This window comes from Dermacentor variabilis, chromosome 2 (genome assembly GCF_050947875.1).
Source record: "Dermacentor variabilis isolate Ectoservices chromosome 2, ASM5094787v1, whole genome shotgun sequence".
Taxonomy (NCBI): domain Eukaryota; kingdom Metazoa; phylum Arthropoda; class Arachnida; order Ixodida; family Ixodidae; genus Dermacentor; species Dermacentor variabilis.
The window spans coordinates 221,613,327-221,630,220 of record NC_134569.1 but is presented as its reverse complement, the minus strand read 5'-3'; positions in this window follow the sequence as shown (position 1 = coordinate 221,630,220).

Genomic DNA, 16,894 nt, shown 5'->3' with positions numbered 1-16,894 from the left:
GTGCTTTTGCTTTTAGTTGACACTGGGGCGGCAGTTTCTGTTATCAGCCTGTCCTTCAAAAATCGTCTTGGACAAAAAGGCATGTTTTCTTGGCATCGGAACGCTACCTTTCGTGGAGTTGGCGGGGAAATGTTACGCCCACTTGGGGTCTGTTCTGTTTCAGTTACGATAGGGGACCAGACATTTCGAAGTGAATTTACTGTGCTTGCACGTACAACGCATGACATTATTTTAGGAAATGATTTCTTGTGTGAGTTGGGGGCAACTTTGGATTTAGGAAGTGGCGCGATTTCTCTTTGCCGCGACGCGCGAACTTCTATGACAAATAGCAACAGTGATGCCGCCTACGTTCTCTCAGTGTCACAAGATGTGTGTTTGCCCCCTCAGACTGCAATGTTTGTACCTGTCAATACTTCTCGCCCTCGTACAGGTTCTTGTTGTGGTTTAGCCGAGCCCGATTATAACAATGCGCTCAAGAAAAATGTGATAGTCCCTCGCTTCCTCGTTGTCACCTCTGATGGTTGTACTCGTTCGTGGACAGTGAACGTTTCAACCCAATCCATAACATAGCCGCTAGGATTAAACTGACAAGTTTTGATGAGCAAGTCATTGTCAGTGTCGGAGCGGTCGAAATGTCAACTGCCGAAAAAAACTCCAACCCCGATTCCAACCATGATAATTCTGCTGAGTTTAAGCGCATGATTAACAAGTCGCTGTCTTCTAGTGAGCCGTGTCTGCTGGAAGCTGTGCTCGCTCGCTACGCCACAGTGTTTGGTTTTGCTCAAGGCCAACGAGCGTCCCATACACCAACGGCGTCACGTATGCAACACCACATCAATACAGGGCAAGCAACGCCAATTCGTCAGAAGCCCTACCGCGTTTCACCTTCAGAAAGAAAAGTCATCGCCGAGCAGGTCGAAGAAATGTTACAGAAAGGAGTGATCCAGGAATCATGTAGCCCTTGGGCTGCTCCTGTGATCCTAGTCAAGAAAAAAAGACAACTCATGGAGATTGTATGTGGACTATCGCCGCCTAAACACCGTCACAAAGAAAGACGTGTACCGCCTACCACGAATACACGACGCCGTCGAGTGCCTCCACTCCGCGTCGTATTTCTCTTCTGTTGATTTGCGGTCAGGATATTGGCAAATTCCCATGCACCCCTCAGACAAGGAGAAGACAGCCTTCGTGACACCTGACGGTCTCTTTGAATTCAACGTTATGCCCTTTGGCTTATGCAACGCTCCAGCGACATTCGAGCGATTTATGGATACCGTGCTCCGCGGACTCAAATGGGAAATTTGCATGTGCTATTTAGACGCCGCCATTATCAACGGCCGGCCATTTCACGAGCACTTTCAGTGCCTGTCGATCGTTCTTGACTGCATCCAGCAAGCTGGCCTTATTTTAAACTAGAAGAAATGTCATTGCGGTGAGCGTCAAGCCCTCGTACTAGGCTTTCTGGTAGACAAAGACGGCATATGACCATACCCTGAAAAGATAGCAGCGGTTCGCGACTTCCAACAGCCACGAACGGTGAAAGATCTGCGAAGCTTTTTGGGCGTTTGCTCATATTTCCGGCGCTTTATCAAGAATTTCGCACAGCTTGCCTCTCCCCTCACGTCTCTCCTTCACAAAGACACCCATATTTGTGGACTGCTGACTGCGAGTCAGCGTTTATACAGCTGAAATTTTTGTTGACTTCTGGACCGGTACTGCGGCATTTTGATCCGCAGGTGTCAACTGAGCTGCATACTGACGCCAGCGGTGCGGGTGTTGGCGCTGTGCTTGCTCAGCTCCGCGGTGGCCGTGAGCATGTAATTGCCTACGCTAGTCGGACACTTACAAAAGCGGAGACAAACTACACCGTTACTGAACTCGAGTGCCTAGCAGTCATCTTCGCCATACAGAAGTTCAGTCCGTATCTACATGGCCGCGCATTCACGATAGTGACTGACCATCATTCACTCTGTTGGCTGGTTGGGCTGCGTGACCCGTCTGGCCGGTTAGCCCGCTGGGCTTTCCGCCTTCAAGAGTACAGCTTTTCCGTTAACTACAAGAGCGGACGCTGTCACACGGATGCTGATTGCCTATCCCGTCTCCCTTCGCTGCACACTAAAGCTGAGGATGATGACTTCGATGACTACCTAGTTTCCATCTCTTCCGCCTTTCTAGACCTGCGTACCTTCGAGAGCGAGCAAAGTTGCGACCCTACCTTGAAATCCCTAGGGGCAGCTGCACGTGAGCCAGCAGGAACAACACCGTTTACTTTTCGTAATGGTTCGCTGTACAAAAAAAATTACTTGGCTCATGGTCCCCCATTGCATCTAGTTTTGCCCGAAAACCTGCGCCCTGCTGTCCTTCGTTCCATGCATGACGATAGCACGTCCGGGCACCTTGGCTTTGCACGCACACTACACCGGCTTCGACAGAAATTTTTCTTGCCCAAGCTCTGGAAAACAACGAATTAGTATGTCGCCAGCTTTACTGTTTGCCAGCGTCACAAGCAAACGACGACGGCTACAGCAGGCTATTTACAACCAGTTAGGCCACCGACGTTACCCTTTGAAAAAGTCGGCATCGACTTGCTTGGCCCGCTCCCAAAGACGTCAGTTGGCTACCGCTGGATTGTAGTATGCGTAGATTATCTTACTCGCTACCTGGAAACGGCGGCACTTCGCTCTGCCACTACAGCAGATGTCTCTTCATATTTGTTGCATCACGTCATACTCCGTCACGGCGCTCCCCGTGCTGTCATCAGTGACCGTGGACGGCAATTCACCTCTGACGTCGTTGAAGAACTTTTACGGCATTGTGGTTCTGCATATCGTCATTCCACTCCTTACCACCCGCATACCAATGGCCTCACAGAGTCGACGAATCGAACCCTTACCAGCATGTTATCAATGTATGTCGCTGCTAACCCCAAGAATTGGGACGCCGTCTTACCTTTTGTAACGTACGCGTACAATAGCGCCAAGCACGAAGTAACATGATGAAATATCATTATATCACGAACGTTCTGCATGAACTTACAGAATGATATCAATCGCGAACTGGAAATACTAGAGAGAGAGAGAGAGTGTGTGAACTTTAATGAGCACCAGTAGTTCAGTCGGCTGTGCCTAAGCCTCCCACAATGGGACGTCGAGGTCTTGCCTCTTCGCCGCTTCGTAGGCTTGCTGGGTCGCCCAGACTTGGTCGTCGAGATGGGAGCTGCGCAGGGTGGCGTGCCCGGTGGGTACCGGGATTAAGGTCTGGGTATTGATGTTTGCACTCCCATAGCATGTGGGGGAGTGTTGCTGATTCAGTTTTACAGACCTTGCACGTCTGCCTCGGGTAGATGTCGGGGTATATGGTGTGATAGCGTGTTAGGGAGGGGTATGTATTCGTCTCTAACAGGCGAAGGGTGGTTGCCTGTGTTCTGTTTAACTTGCTGTGAGGGGTGGGGAAGGTTCTTCTTGCGATGTAAAATGACTTCACAAGGTCTTTGTATCTTGTAACGCGGTCGCGTACTGCGGGTGCACCTCCACCGTCTCCGGCACGGTTGACTAGTCCTCGTGCTACGGAGTGTGTAACCTCGTTGAGGTTGGGGAGGTGCGGGTGGACAACGCCGGCGTGTGCTGGGATCCAGACGAGGGTGATTAGATTTTCAGACGAATTCGGGGCTTGTTGTAAGATACGGAGTGATTGCTCAGAAATACGACCCTTGATGCAGTTGTTGATTGCTGCACGAGAATCGCTCAGTATGGTGTGACAGGTTGGGTCAAGAGTGGCCAGGCCGGTGGCCACTTCCTCAGCCGTCTCTGCATTTTGGGTAACGATGCTGGCAGCATGTCGGTGCAAGCCGCCTGCTGTGGTAACCACCGCAAACCGCCGCCGTCTTGGTACTCAGCTGCGTCGACGAAGGTGACGCCCGCGGTGTTGGCATAAGCTTTGATGAAGGAGGTAGCTCGTGCCTTCCTGCGTTCTTTGTTGGGGTCTGGGTGCATGTTTTTCGCAATAGGGTTGGGGTGTATCCAATGCTGAATGTCGCGTGGTATTCGGTGCTTGTCTCCATGTTGACGGTGGTAGGTGATATCAAGCTTGGTTAGAATGCTGCGGCCTGTTCCCGTAAGGGTAAGCCGCTCTAGTTGAGATCGACATTGGGCTTCGATTAACTCGTCTAGCGTGTTGTGGATACCTAATTGTAGGAGAAGTTCCGTGCTGGTGTGGTTGGGTAGTCCTAAGGCTTGGTTATAGGCTCCTCTCATGATGATGTCTAGTTTAGTCTTTTCAGCTTTGTACCAGTTGAGAAAGGCTGCAACGTAAGCAATGTGACAGATGATAAAAGATTGGACAAGGCGGATGAGGCTTTCTTCCTTCATACCCCGTTGTCGGTTGGTCACTCGTTTCAGCAGTGTGGATGTATTAGCGGTCTGTCGAAGGATCTTGGAGATAGCCGTAGAGTTAGCTCCGTTGGCTTCTATGGTCATGCCAAGACCGCGGATGCTAGGGACCACGGGTATGGGTCTGCCATCCCTCAGGTTGAGCTCTATTTCCTCGTATCGCCGTTTATTCGTGGAGCCCCGTGGGGGGGGGGGGTCGACGGAGTGTGGGGTGGTATAGGAGAAGCTCCGACTTTTCAGGGGAACAGTGGAGTCCAGTAGCTTCAAGATAACGTTCTACGACGTCAGTGGCGTCTTGTAGGGCAGTTTCGATTTGGCCGTCACTGCCCTTTGCAGCTCAGATTGTAATGTCGTCGGCGTATATGGTGGCTTCAATGCCGTCGAGTTTTTTCAGTTCGTGTGCTAATCCGAGCATAACCAGATTAAACAGTATTGGGGAAATGACAGAGCCTCGCGGTGTGCCCGTGCTGCCGAGGGAGAGTTCCTCCGATCGAATGTCCCTGACCGAGAGGAAGGCCTTCCGATCGAATAGAACGTCTCTTACGTAGTTGTACGTGCGTTCTCCAAGGTTGAGCAAGGAGATGCGTTCGAGGATGGTGGAGTGCCTTATGTTATCGAAGGCGCGCTCGAGGTCGAGGCCCAAGATCGCCTTCGTGTGACGGGATTTGCCATCTAGGATTTGATGCTGAAGTTGGAGCGTAGCGTCTTGGGTTGAAAGATGCTGTCTAAAGCCAATTATCGAGTGGGGGTAAGCAGATGCGTCTTCGAGCTGAGCGTTTACACGGGTTAGGAGTGCGTGCTCCATGACCTTGCCTACGCATGAAGTTAGCGATATGGGCAGGAGATTGGCGAGGCTAGATGGCTTACCGGGTTTGGGGATGAGAATTACTTTGGCCGTTTTCCATGTCAGAGGAATGAATCCCTGGCGCCAGCAGTTGTTGATGTATTTGGTGAGTTGTTGCACCGAGGGGTAATCTAGATTTCTTAGTGTTTTATTGGTAACACCATCTGGGCCTGGCGCCGAACGGCTGTTCAGCTTGTGCAGGGCAGCATGAATCTCTGCCACGCTGAAATCTTCATGAAGGTCAGGGTTGGATGTCCCTGTGTATAGCCCGTGGAGTTGAGTGGGCCCAGGTGGGATGTACTTTTGACATAAGCTATTCTTAACGTGGTCCTGGTCATGCGTCTTGCTTTTTGTGAATAAAAGCTTGGTGAGGCGATCTTGTTGATATGAGCGGGTGGTAGTGCTATCAGTGAAATGTTTGAGGATTTTCCACGAGCGGGGGCGGTGGAGTTGCCCGTCTAGAGAGTGACAGAGCTCTGTCCATTGCTGTTGACTTAGAACGCGGCAGTGTGCTTCAACTTCCTTGTTGAGAAGTGGGACCTTCCGTCTGAGCGTTCTATTGAGCCGTTGTCCCTTCCATCTAGAGAAGATGGACGATTTAGCCTCGATAAGGTGGGCGAGTCTGCTATCCATACGCTCAGTCGGAGAGAGAGCAAATGATAAAGGAAAGGTAGGGAGATTAACCAGGACTGAGCCCGGTTGGCTACCCTACACTGGGGAAAGGGAAAAGGGGACGGAAAGATTAAAAGAAGAGAAAGTCCACTGGGTATATCGTTCGGTCACTCAGTCCGGATCACAGACGCTGACTCAATCCAGTTGCCTTCGAATATCGCAGCAGAACTTTTGTGGCCTTTTGTAGCTGCGATATACGAGGCCATGGTCCCAAGATCTTCTTCAAGGTTAACGGTGTTCTATCTAGCTGATTGAGTGCTGTGCAGAGCTCATGTCTTTCGTTTTGAAAAAATGGGCAGTAGCACAGTAGATGTTCTATAGTTTCTTTGGCACCGCAGGCATTACAGTCGGCGCTATCAGTCATTCCAATCAAAAACGTATATGCATTGGTGAATGCGACGCCCAAGCGTAAGCGGCACAGCATTGTTTCCTCATTTCGCAGAAGCCCTGGTAACAGCCGCAGTTGCATAGAGGGGTCGAGGGAATGAAATCGTTCTTGGGTGAATTCAGGTGTGTGCCACTTCTCTAATGTCATACGGTGTGCTACCTTGCTTAGGTGTTGGGCTGCGTCGGTCCGCGATAAAGGTACAGAAACAAGGGTTGCTCCTTCGTGTGTTTCCTAGCAGCTTCGTCAGCGAGGTCGTTGCCGGAGATACCGCAATGGCCAGGCAGCCACTGAAACACGACGTCGTGTCCTTTCGCTATCATACGATGGTGCCTTTCTTGTATCTCCGACACTAGTTGTTCACACGACCCGCGACGAAGCGATGACAGAAGATATTGTAAGGCCGCCTTTGAATCGCAGAATATTGCCCACCGATTAGTGGGTTGGTTGTTAATGTAATCAACGGCACCTCGGAGGGCAACAAGCTCCGATCCGGTCGATGTTGTCATGTGAGAAATCTTGTATCGGACGCTAATTGATCGTGATGGTATAACCACTGCGCCGGTGGAGCTGGTCTGAGTGGAAGAGCCGTCCGTATATATGTGGATTCGGTCAAAGTAGAAAGTGTTCAAACAATCCTGAGCTGCTTGCTTCAGGGCCAAGGTAGGCAGGTCGGTCTTCTTTCTTATCCCTGGAACCGTGAGACGCACTTGAGGTTGTTCTAAACACCAGAAAGCTGAGGTTGAACGTGCTGAGGGTGTGAAGCCCGATGGTAGACAGGCACGATAGATGCTGACCTCGTTGGAGAAGGACGCCTGTGGTCGTCGTTCGGGCAGGCAGGCAAGAGAGCTTGATTGCGTGCGTGAAACATGACGAACATGGGCCCTAAGCGTGTCGATGCTAATGTAAGTCGTGATCGGATGGTCCCGAGCCATTATAATGGTTCCTGCTGTTGAGGCGCTCCGCGGAAGCCCTAGGCAAACTCGTAGTGCCTGTGCTTGCACGCTCTGTAGTTCTTGAAGATTTGACTTGCATGTTTTAGCAAGCACGGTAGAACTGTAACGTAGCAATCCGATAAAAAGTGCTCGATATAACTGTAGCATGGAGCTCACTGACGATCCCCATGTTTTCCCGGCGATAAACTTGAAGACATGAACAATAGATGTGAGCTTCTTCTTCAAGTGGGCAACACGAGGGCTCCAAGAGAGGTCCCGGTCCCCAATGACACCCAAAAACCGATGATTTCTCTTGTAGGAGATAGGCTGGCCATTAATGCATACTGGATAACGAGACATTGGTTTTCGTGTAAAAGCGACTAACGCACATTTTTAGTTGAGATGGTGAGGCCTGGTGTGTGAAGATAGTGAGATGCCTGTGTTGCTGCTTTCTGCAGCCTTGCGCGAACCTGCAGACGAGTAACCGCTGATGACCAGATGCAGATGTCAACGGCGTAGATTGAGACACTCACTGTTTCCGGTAGGGATTCGGCCAGCACAAGAAGCGCGAGGTTGAAAAGAATAGGGCTTAGAACTCCACCTTGGGGAACTCCTCGGCATATGTAGTGGTCAGTAGTAGGACCACCTTCCGTACGTACGAACAAGGACCTTTGTGTCAAGTAGTTTCTGATCCATGGATATACTCGCCCTCCTAGTTCAATTGTCAAAAGTGCGTCTAGAATGGGTTGATGGGAAACGTTGTCGTAAGCGCCTTTCACGTCCAGAAAGAGCGCTACTGATAATCGTTTCCAAGATTTTTGCTGTTCTACAGATGACACTAAATCGATGACACTGTCAATCGATGAACGGCCTCGTCGAAATCCCGCCTTAGAATCAGGGTAAATCTTGTGGTGCTCTAGGTACCATTCGAGACACATGAGGATCATGCGTTCCATGAGTTTCCCGACGCAGCTGGCAAGTGCTATAGGCGGATACGATGCCAGTTCGAGCGGCGACTTTCCTGCTTTTAGTAGCGGTACCAGGCGGCTGCGTTTCCACTCCTGTGGGACGACAGCATCTTGCCATGAACTATTAAAAAGGCTGAGGAGTTCTCTTCGTGCTTCTCGGCCTAGGTGGCGCAAAGCAGTATATGTTATGCCATTATGCCATTTAGTATCAGACAGTAGATCGCATGGCAAAACTAGAAAACAAAATTATTTGGCATGCTTTGTCATTTCTGTACAAGAACATACACATCAAGATATGGCAGAAAGGCACATTTTTCCTACGCTCTAGTTGATACCGGATGACACAGTGTTAAGTTTATGAATGAGAAAGAATTCTCGTACTTCTCGATCATGGTGCAAAATTTCTAGATCGTGGTGAAAATCGCACCACGATCGAGAATGCATGTAAAAGAGCGATCGATACACTGCGGGTGAGAGAAAAAGCGCGTAACAGTGAGCCGAGAAGCATGGCGGCTGAATGGGCATTATCTTCCTACGCGCTCATATTAGGGTTAGTTGGCGGTCATGTGATCAAATGCGCGCTTGGGCAGGAGAGCTTGCGTCTTCTTCTCTACCCCTGTCGTATCTGTGAAATACTATGCGCGGCTGACGTTCACGCGGTCCGCATACCGTATGTAACTGTTGGTAATTATTGGTGGGTGCCGTGATGAAGGACTAGCAGGGATGGCTGCGAACTTCATGCGCGCTGTCTTCCTTCATGGGCTGTCTTTCCACGCCCCTAGTGCTCCGGATCGCGTAGTTAAGAGCAGGGCGGTTGGCGATCGCTTACTGAGGCCGACCTGGTGTAGTGGACGTAAAAATAGGCGGATTATGATGATGATTCTGATTTTCGGAATTGCGGTGAAACGTGCAGCTGTACGAACCGTTCACCCCACTTCCGGCGTTCTTGATATTGTTGTCGTTGTGACAGCGAGCGCGCGTGGTCATCGAGTGGGATATGTCTAGGTTTACATGGCCTGTGCATTATAATATGCTTGTTATTTGAATTCGTAAGTAAATGGGTACTACAAATTATATGGCCGATATAACTAACGTATAGACTCGTGTAAGGACCGCACTATTTTGTCACGATTTTGACGAGCCTTACATGGGACCGGGCCATTTGATCTAATGTTTCCGACTACGAATATGAAAGCCCCCGTAAAACTCCGCAATCACCTTTTCTCGCCATGTTGAGGGGGCGTGCGAAAGTACGCTGCGCTCAAGAATTTGCTGTTGAGTGGGATCGAAACCAGCGCACCGAATGCGATTGCTTCTCGTTTGCATTAAAAAAATATTAGCTGTCAAGTTGATGGTGCGGCCCTTACACGGATTTATTCAGTAACAATCTTCCTTCGTGTAATTGTCTTACACTTCGCTATCACTACTACTGGTTGCCAAACTGCCCTCTCTCTTTCTTTCGTTGGTGTGAGTCCGAATATAAGTGCTGCTGCGAATGACTGCTACTGATTCTGATTTCCAGTCAATCCGGTTTGGCCTCATTTCGGTTACTGAGTGAGTTTATGTAGTTATGACATCTGCATGCAAGTGGCGATGTTCCCATCCCTAATAAATGTTGTAAATTATTAGAATAGTACTTTTCCATGCAACGTTAGCATTGCCTACCGGAAAGAGAAGCAACAATGAGACACATGTTACTCTACTGCATTTCACACGCCACTGATAAAGACTGTGCCGAAGGCGTCTTTGAAGTGTGCAATTTTTATTGAGTGTCAAAAAAGCATGCAAAGTAATTTGAAGCAACGTGTACATGTTGCAACCTATTCATTCTGTAGGCATAGGCTATCCATACCGTTAGACATAATTGTTCGTTGGCTATCTCATTCTTTTTAAAAATATAACAAACTTTGTCCTGGATATATATTTAAATATTGTGTGTCTCTGTGTGTTGTTCACAGCAGTAATTAAAAAAAATGTTGAAGTGAAAAATACGGATGAGGTAGTATCAGCTGGTGCTTCCAATGCACTTGTCCTCCTATTGTCCAGATTTGGAGAAATAAAGAGAATGTATGAATTAAAAGCCGTGTAAGTCCGCGCCAACAATGATGCACTAAGCTTGCAGTCCCAAAGAAATTTTCAGTGAGAAAGTAGAGGCAACTCAAAATAAACGTCAAGTGATGTGAGTAACAAAACTTTGGTAATGATAATTTAGGGGGGGGGTAGGGGGAAGCATCGGCATCGGCAGGAGGAGGGGGGGCTCTCTCTTCCCAGAAAAAAATCAGAGGGGTCTAGGGCACCGGAGCCTCCCGAACCCCGCCCGTAGTTGGCGCCTATAGCAAAAGAATTCGATCGAGTGAACCACATTTTCCTTTCAAAACTTTCAAAGGTGTTTACATAGACGTTCGCATGTGTCACACTGACTGTTCCACCCGTATCATTGTTAATGATAATCTGTCAGAAAAAGTACCTATTCTTTCCTCTGTTAAACAGGGCTTTCCTTTATCGCCACCTCTATTTGTCGCTTTATTTAGAGCCATTGTGTGCAAGCATTCTATAGAGCAGTGATATTCATGGTTTTACCATTTTGGGCTGCAAACACAAAGTATAGGCATACGCTGAGGATATTGTGTTTTTATGCTCAAACCGAATATTGGCAAAGTTCTATCATTAACTGAAAATTTTGATATCGATTCTCGTGCCACGATAAGCTGATCAAAGAGATCAGGTTTTTCGTTTGCTTTATGGGGATCTACACTGCTATGGGGTTCACTATGCTGGTATAGAGTGGAAAGCGTAGCACCTAAATAACTAGATGTTCCTTTTGATCCATAACAGCTTAGGGCACATTACTGCTGAGAACCTGTACCACGACTGCAACGCCATGCGGGTATATTTACTTCACACTGCCCCTCTATATTTCGTAGTGCAGCGGATTCTAACTTGTTCCTAGCCACACACAAAAAAAACTTTATATGTACTGCATACTCTTCCGTGAACCAGGACCTAATTTAATGTTTGGCAGACTATTCGCTACTTTTGTGGGGTATGCTACCTGTGAGCCTATGAGGCGAGATAATTTCTTTGGGCCCGCATGTGCTGGCGGACATGGTCTGGTGCATATATTTACGCGACAGATAGTTTGTCGTTTCTTCTTTTTTCGTTATATATGTCACACCCAATATAACGATAGCTCGTACTACTTAATTTAGTCGATGCTTTATCCAACCTGGTAGTTTCATGCCAATAGTTTCGACAACTATGTATGAGGGATTATACGTATGAAGTATTAAATTTTGGGGTTTTACGTGCCAAAATCACTTTCTGATGATGAGGCACGCCCTAGTGGAGAACTCCGGAAATTTCGACCACCTGGGGTTCTTTAATTTGTACCTAAATCTAAGCACACGGGTGTTTCCGCATTTCGCTCCCCGTCGAAATGCGGCCGCCGTGGCCGGGATTCGATCACGCGACCTCGTGCTCAGCAGCCCAACACCATAGCCACTGAGCGACCACGGCGGGTACGTATGAAGTATAGTTTGATGTGCACTTCTTTGTTTGGTTCTCTAGTGAATATCTCTGTGCAGTGTCGAGAAAACAAATGTAAAAAGATTTAATATCAGTGGTTCTCCCACGTCCCCTTCCCCGTTCTATATATTAGGCCATAACCACACGTACACTCCTTTCGTGCCAACACCAGATAGCGCTTTCAAATGATAGCCACGTGTTGATTGTCGCGATGAATACCACCCGTGCAACACGTGCATGCCACAAAGGGGGTTTGACTAAGAATCGGGCGGTACATATCGCGCCAGCTCTAACTAGCTCTTTGAGATGATTGTCACGTGTTGGTGATGATTATGATTTCCATACTACGGCACGTAACTAAAACGTGTGACTGGCCAAGAAGTTGTCGGTGCATTGAAAGTAAATATGAACCAGTGAACAAATACAAGTGTATATACGATTTGTGCCACTGCGTAGCCAGTGTACGCGAAGCCACATGTGCGTGCCAGCTTCCTTCACGCCAAAGACGTAGGAATGAAATGGGCTTATTTAGAGCATTTGATTACCTGCTTCACGAAAACTTTGCTTCACATATAACCCAACATGTGCATTTTGGATCTGCACAATTCTGTTTGATCCGATGAGCTATGAGAGTCTCATATATTAACGTTGCAGAGGGCGCAGAAGCTGGTCTGCTCTGCTAATATAAGTGACATCATTTCAATATATTATCCTGGCTTTCTTGAGCTAATTAGCATAACTTAAACACAGGATGACTCGTTACCTAAAGGATAACCGATTGCTCAACTCTAGTCATACTTTGAGCAGAGTGCAGTTCAAATAGATGCGAGGTCGTGGAAGCTCACTCTGCACACAACAGCCGAAGGCCGCAGTGCACGATCTTGCTTGCAGTTCTGAACCTATAGACTTTACCAAACATGCGTTCTGGTTATCTGGCTATACCGCACATATATGTCACGTGCGCGAAGAGCATCGCTCTAATTGGAGAATTTTCCATCTGCGCGATCCGCGGATAAGTGCTTTCACGCGTAGGAGTTGCGCACACACGGAAACATTAGGAATCGCAAGTGGCCCTTGCCGTCGAGAGATAAGTGTCAGCAGTTAAATCTGTAATTGCGGCAGGCCCCGATTTAGGCCCAATGTTGTGCTCAATTTCGCGCCGCCAGAGAGCGGCGCAAATTTGAGGCCAACAAAAGCGCTGGTGATCTCTGTGCGGCCAGCGATAAGAAGGGCCCGCCTTTGCGCCAAACAAAATGCGCTCCGTTGTCAGGAGTCGGGAACCTTCGTTCGGCCTTCGCCAAGATATCCGCATGATGCACCGTAAAAACGGTTGTAACGCGAGGCGAGGTCAACCGGTGCTTCATGGAGACATAGCGTTCTCGTTCACGGAGGGACACAACGACAGTCATCGCACAGCTCGTCTCTAGCACGCGGCCTACAGAATAGGAGCAGGTACTTTTCAAAACTTTTTGGCAACTTAGGTAGCCCACGTCGTTATTTTATAGCTTGCACGTAACCTAATTTTATGCGAAGTGCAGACTAGCACAGGCAGAAGTGACAGGCGGTGAAACGACACTTTTAGAGTGTTAAGCGACAGCACACACGCAGTGAAAGTGTGCTTTGTTTAACCAAGGAAGGAAGTGAACTTTCGTGTTATCAATGCCTGTTGTGTGTGTAGAGCTTGCATGCGCGTAGGAACTACGGTAATATTTAGCTGTCTATGTGTGGGATACCGCTACCAGTATGACCGCACAGCAGATGATGCAACAAATGTAATGGTAGTGGTGTATTAAGCTTGTGCACAGCGCAGCCAAACTCCGTGGATGGCCGAGTGCTAGTTACCGACACGTTTTGGTGTTGCATCTTTCGCAGCGACATGCCGGACACTGGCCACGCCGAGGCGTCGTTACGCGACTATTGGTCGCGACGGTGGAGCTCGAAAGACTCGCCTTGGATTCGACATGGTATCCACGCGTGAGTGGGAAGCCAGCATTCTTATGTAGCTTGTCTCTCGCTGCGAAAGCGACACCCGAAGGGCATCCAGTGAAGCAGTAGCGTACGCAGTCGTCGCGTATTTCGGTTAGCGTGTAGTCAAATTATCTCAGCCCCACCACTTCGCGTTTAAGCGTTTCCTCGATTATCTCCATTTTTGATACGAAATAGTTTCAGAGAGTGGCCGATTACGCAAGTTAACTGCCATTTGAGAACACGAGTTTGTCAACGTTTATTCGTTGGTAGTTCTCGATAAACTGTCGCAAAGTAAGCGTAACTTGCTGAGTGGTAATTCTTCGGACAACGGCGCTAGAAACTGATCACTGCAAAAACATTCAGGACGACGGTCTCACTTTCCGCGCCCGTACTCACAGCGGCAATAAATCACACTTTGAGAGCACGTGCACAGCTCATACAGGGACAAAAACAACCCGATGAAAACTGATAGCTTGGATCGAGGTTATACGTTCCACAGAAGTGGAAGACATCACACCAAATTCGTAGGGCCAATTTAGAGAGTGGAAGTCAGCGTAGGCAGGAAAAATTCAGAGATTACTGTGGGTCCCTCCAAAACAAACGGTACATAAAAGGTCGAAAATCGCTATGACCAGGAAAATAAAGAGTTCGAGCGCAAATATTCCGGAGTTATAGCTGGATCTAACTACGAGCTAATGTGGGCAACGAAATTGTTTCTGAAATGGCAAAATAGTCAACTGGCCGCGTCAATCGGACCTTCGTGCAGTCAAAGGCGGCGATGCGAGAGGAGTCGCGCAGGCAACGCGTGCCGGGAGAACGAAATGATGAGTGCATGGTTGTAGCACAATTTTGTTTGGTGGAAATGCGTGACGGGGGCATCGCTGGTGATTGATAAATTGTTCTGAAAAGGTTCATACGGTTTTATTGCAAAATATTCAGTCCCACTGCGTGCAGCAGTCTCGCTTTGAGAAAAAAAGTAATTTGTAAAAAAATAGCAATGATCACTGAGATTTGTGATAGTAGCTGTTTCGAAAATGAGTAACTTATGTTATGTATTCGCAGGTATAGTGGCAGTTTGCTTTTGCTCATGCTATTTGTTTTTATTTTCCAGAAAAGGCGATTTAAGCGGAATCATCTGTTTAGAGTTGATAAAATTTCTAATCTGAGTCCCATAGAAAGATTGGATTAGAATGTTTCTTTAGAACTCTGTGGCAATGACAATGCCAACATTTTCATATATGATGCCTCTGTTTTCAAAATAGTACTGAAATACTCCTGTAATATACAAGTATTTTGTTCCCAATCTCTTTGTTTTTATTAATTGTGAAACAAATTAGAAGGCTTGTACGCTGTTCTGGGCATATTATTAAACAATTCAATTCGATAAGCTACGTTAAAAGCTAGTATTTCACATTCACGTGTCATAGCAGATAACTGAGACATTTAATTGTTCCTAAGACGGGCGTTTCGCGTGTTGGACCAACCATAAAAAATTGATACATAAAAAACCTTCCAGTGCCGGTTACAGACAAAATCTCACCTAAGAAAATGTAATTCAAAATTTAAAAAAAGCTCGTCAAATTTATTATTTAATTGTAAAGCGCTATAGGGGGGGGGGTGTAACGCAGGAAATTGTTTTTTGTTTCAAGAACAAATCCGCAAGGCAAGAAGATACCGATTGTTACTCGATTTAACGAGCCGGTGTTAGGAGTCCGCACGACAGTGGAGCAATCATTTACTGACAATCTAGGGGCCTAACGAAGCCGACGTACCATGTATTAGCCAAACGTTTTCCAACCCGTGGATGTCAGGAAACGGTTGGGAGCTTGAGGATAAGTGGTTCCAAACTGAAATCGTCACTATATTTTGCGCAGTGAAAAAAAAATTCGGAGAAACATGGAACTTCTGTTAATGCCCTCGTGAATACAAAACCTGCGGGCGAAGCACTTCCATGACGCTGTCGTCGGCTCGGAATACACAGCCGAGGGGTTTTAATGCATTGCAGATAACTGCGGCGATAAAAGACATTATTCGAACGTCTATACTTAGAACCAGATCGAGCGACACAATTGTATGATAAAACGATACAGCTCCCGATGCATTCAGAAGAGCAGAGCAAGAGGTGGAAAACGTTTAGGTGTTTCCCACATCAGGTTGAAGTCCTAAGCAGTTGTTTTCGCTGAGGCCACGATGCGAATACCACGCTGTGTTTACAGTGCAGTAAGTGGCATTGTGCGCATTAGCCATGGTACTCCCATGTGTCATTTGTTTTGCTTCCAAGTATTCTTCTCCGAGCATTACATGTGTTATCAGGCGTCTGTTGCGATAGGTACGCTCGGAGACAGAGAGCGATAGTTCACTATAAATGTGTTAGTAGCTCCCAGAAGAGTTAAGAAGAAGCTTTAGCTCGAGGTGAACTCCGATTTCCCTATTCAAATGCATACAAAACGAAGAAGTGCTTTTAAATGCGAAGTATTCCTTGGCGAACATATGCCGCTTTGACAGTATCTATCTAGCCGCCTACGTCTTGGTGCTGTTATGGTCGTTTCGTTAACGTTTTATGTACCGAAATTGGCATAATTTGACATAAGTGCACACGAAGGAAAATAATTGGTTATGACATGAATGTCATGACATGCGTGTCATGTAGGTCATGAAACAGCCGCCTACGTCTTGGTGCTCTCGTGGCCCTTTCGTAAACTTGGTATATACCTAAATTGGCCTAGTATAGGAAGAGTCTATGATGAACATACACTATTGGTTATGATATGAATATCATCACATGTGTCATGTAGATCATGAAGCGGCCGCCTACGTCTTCGTGCTCTCATGGTCGTTTCCTTAAGTTGGTATGTACCAAAACTGGCATAGTCTGAGAAGGGTGCATGAAGAACATTAATGATAGGTCATAACATGAAAGCCGTGAAATGAATGTTATGACATGTGTGCCAGGTAGGTCATGAAACAGCCGCCTACGTCTTGGTGCTCTCATGGTCATTTCGAAAGCTTGGTAAGTTCCCCGCACTCCGCTTTACATAACATCAATTCCCACAGGGTGTGGGATCTGTAGGTTTTTATTAAATAAAGACCTTGGACAGATTTGAATCAATTTTGTTGTATTAGAGAGGTAACGTTAAATTCTAGCTGCACTAGAAATCAGAACATTTTATTTAGAACCTAGACATAAAAAGAGAAATGTACAAGATAGG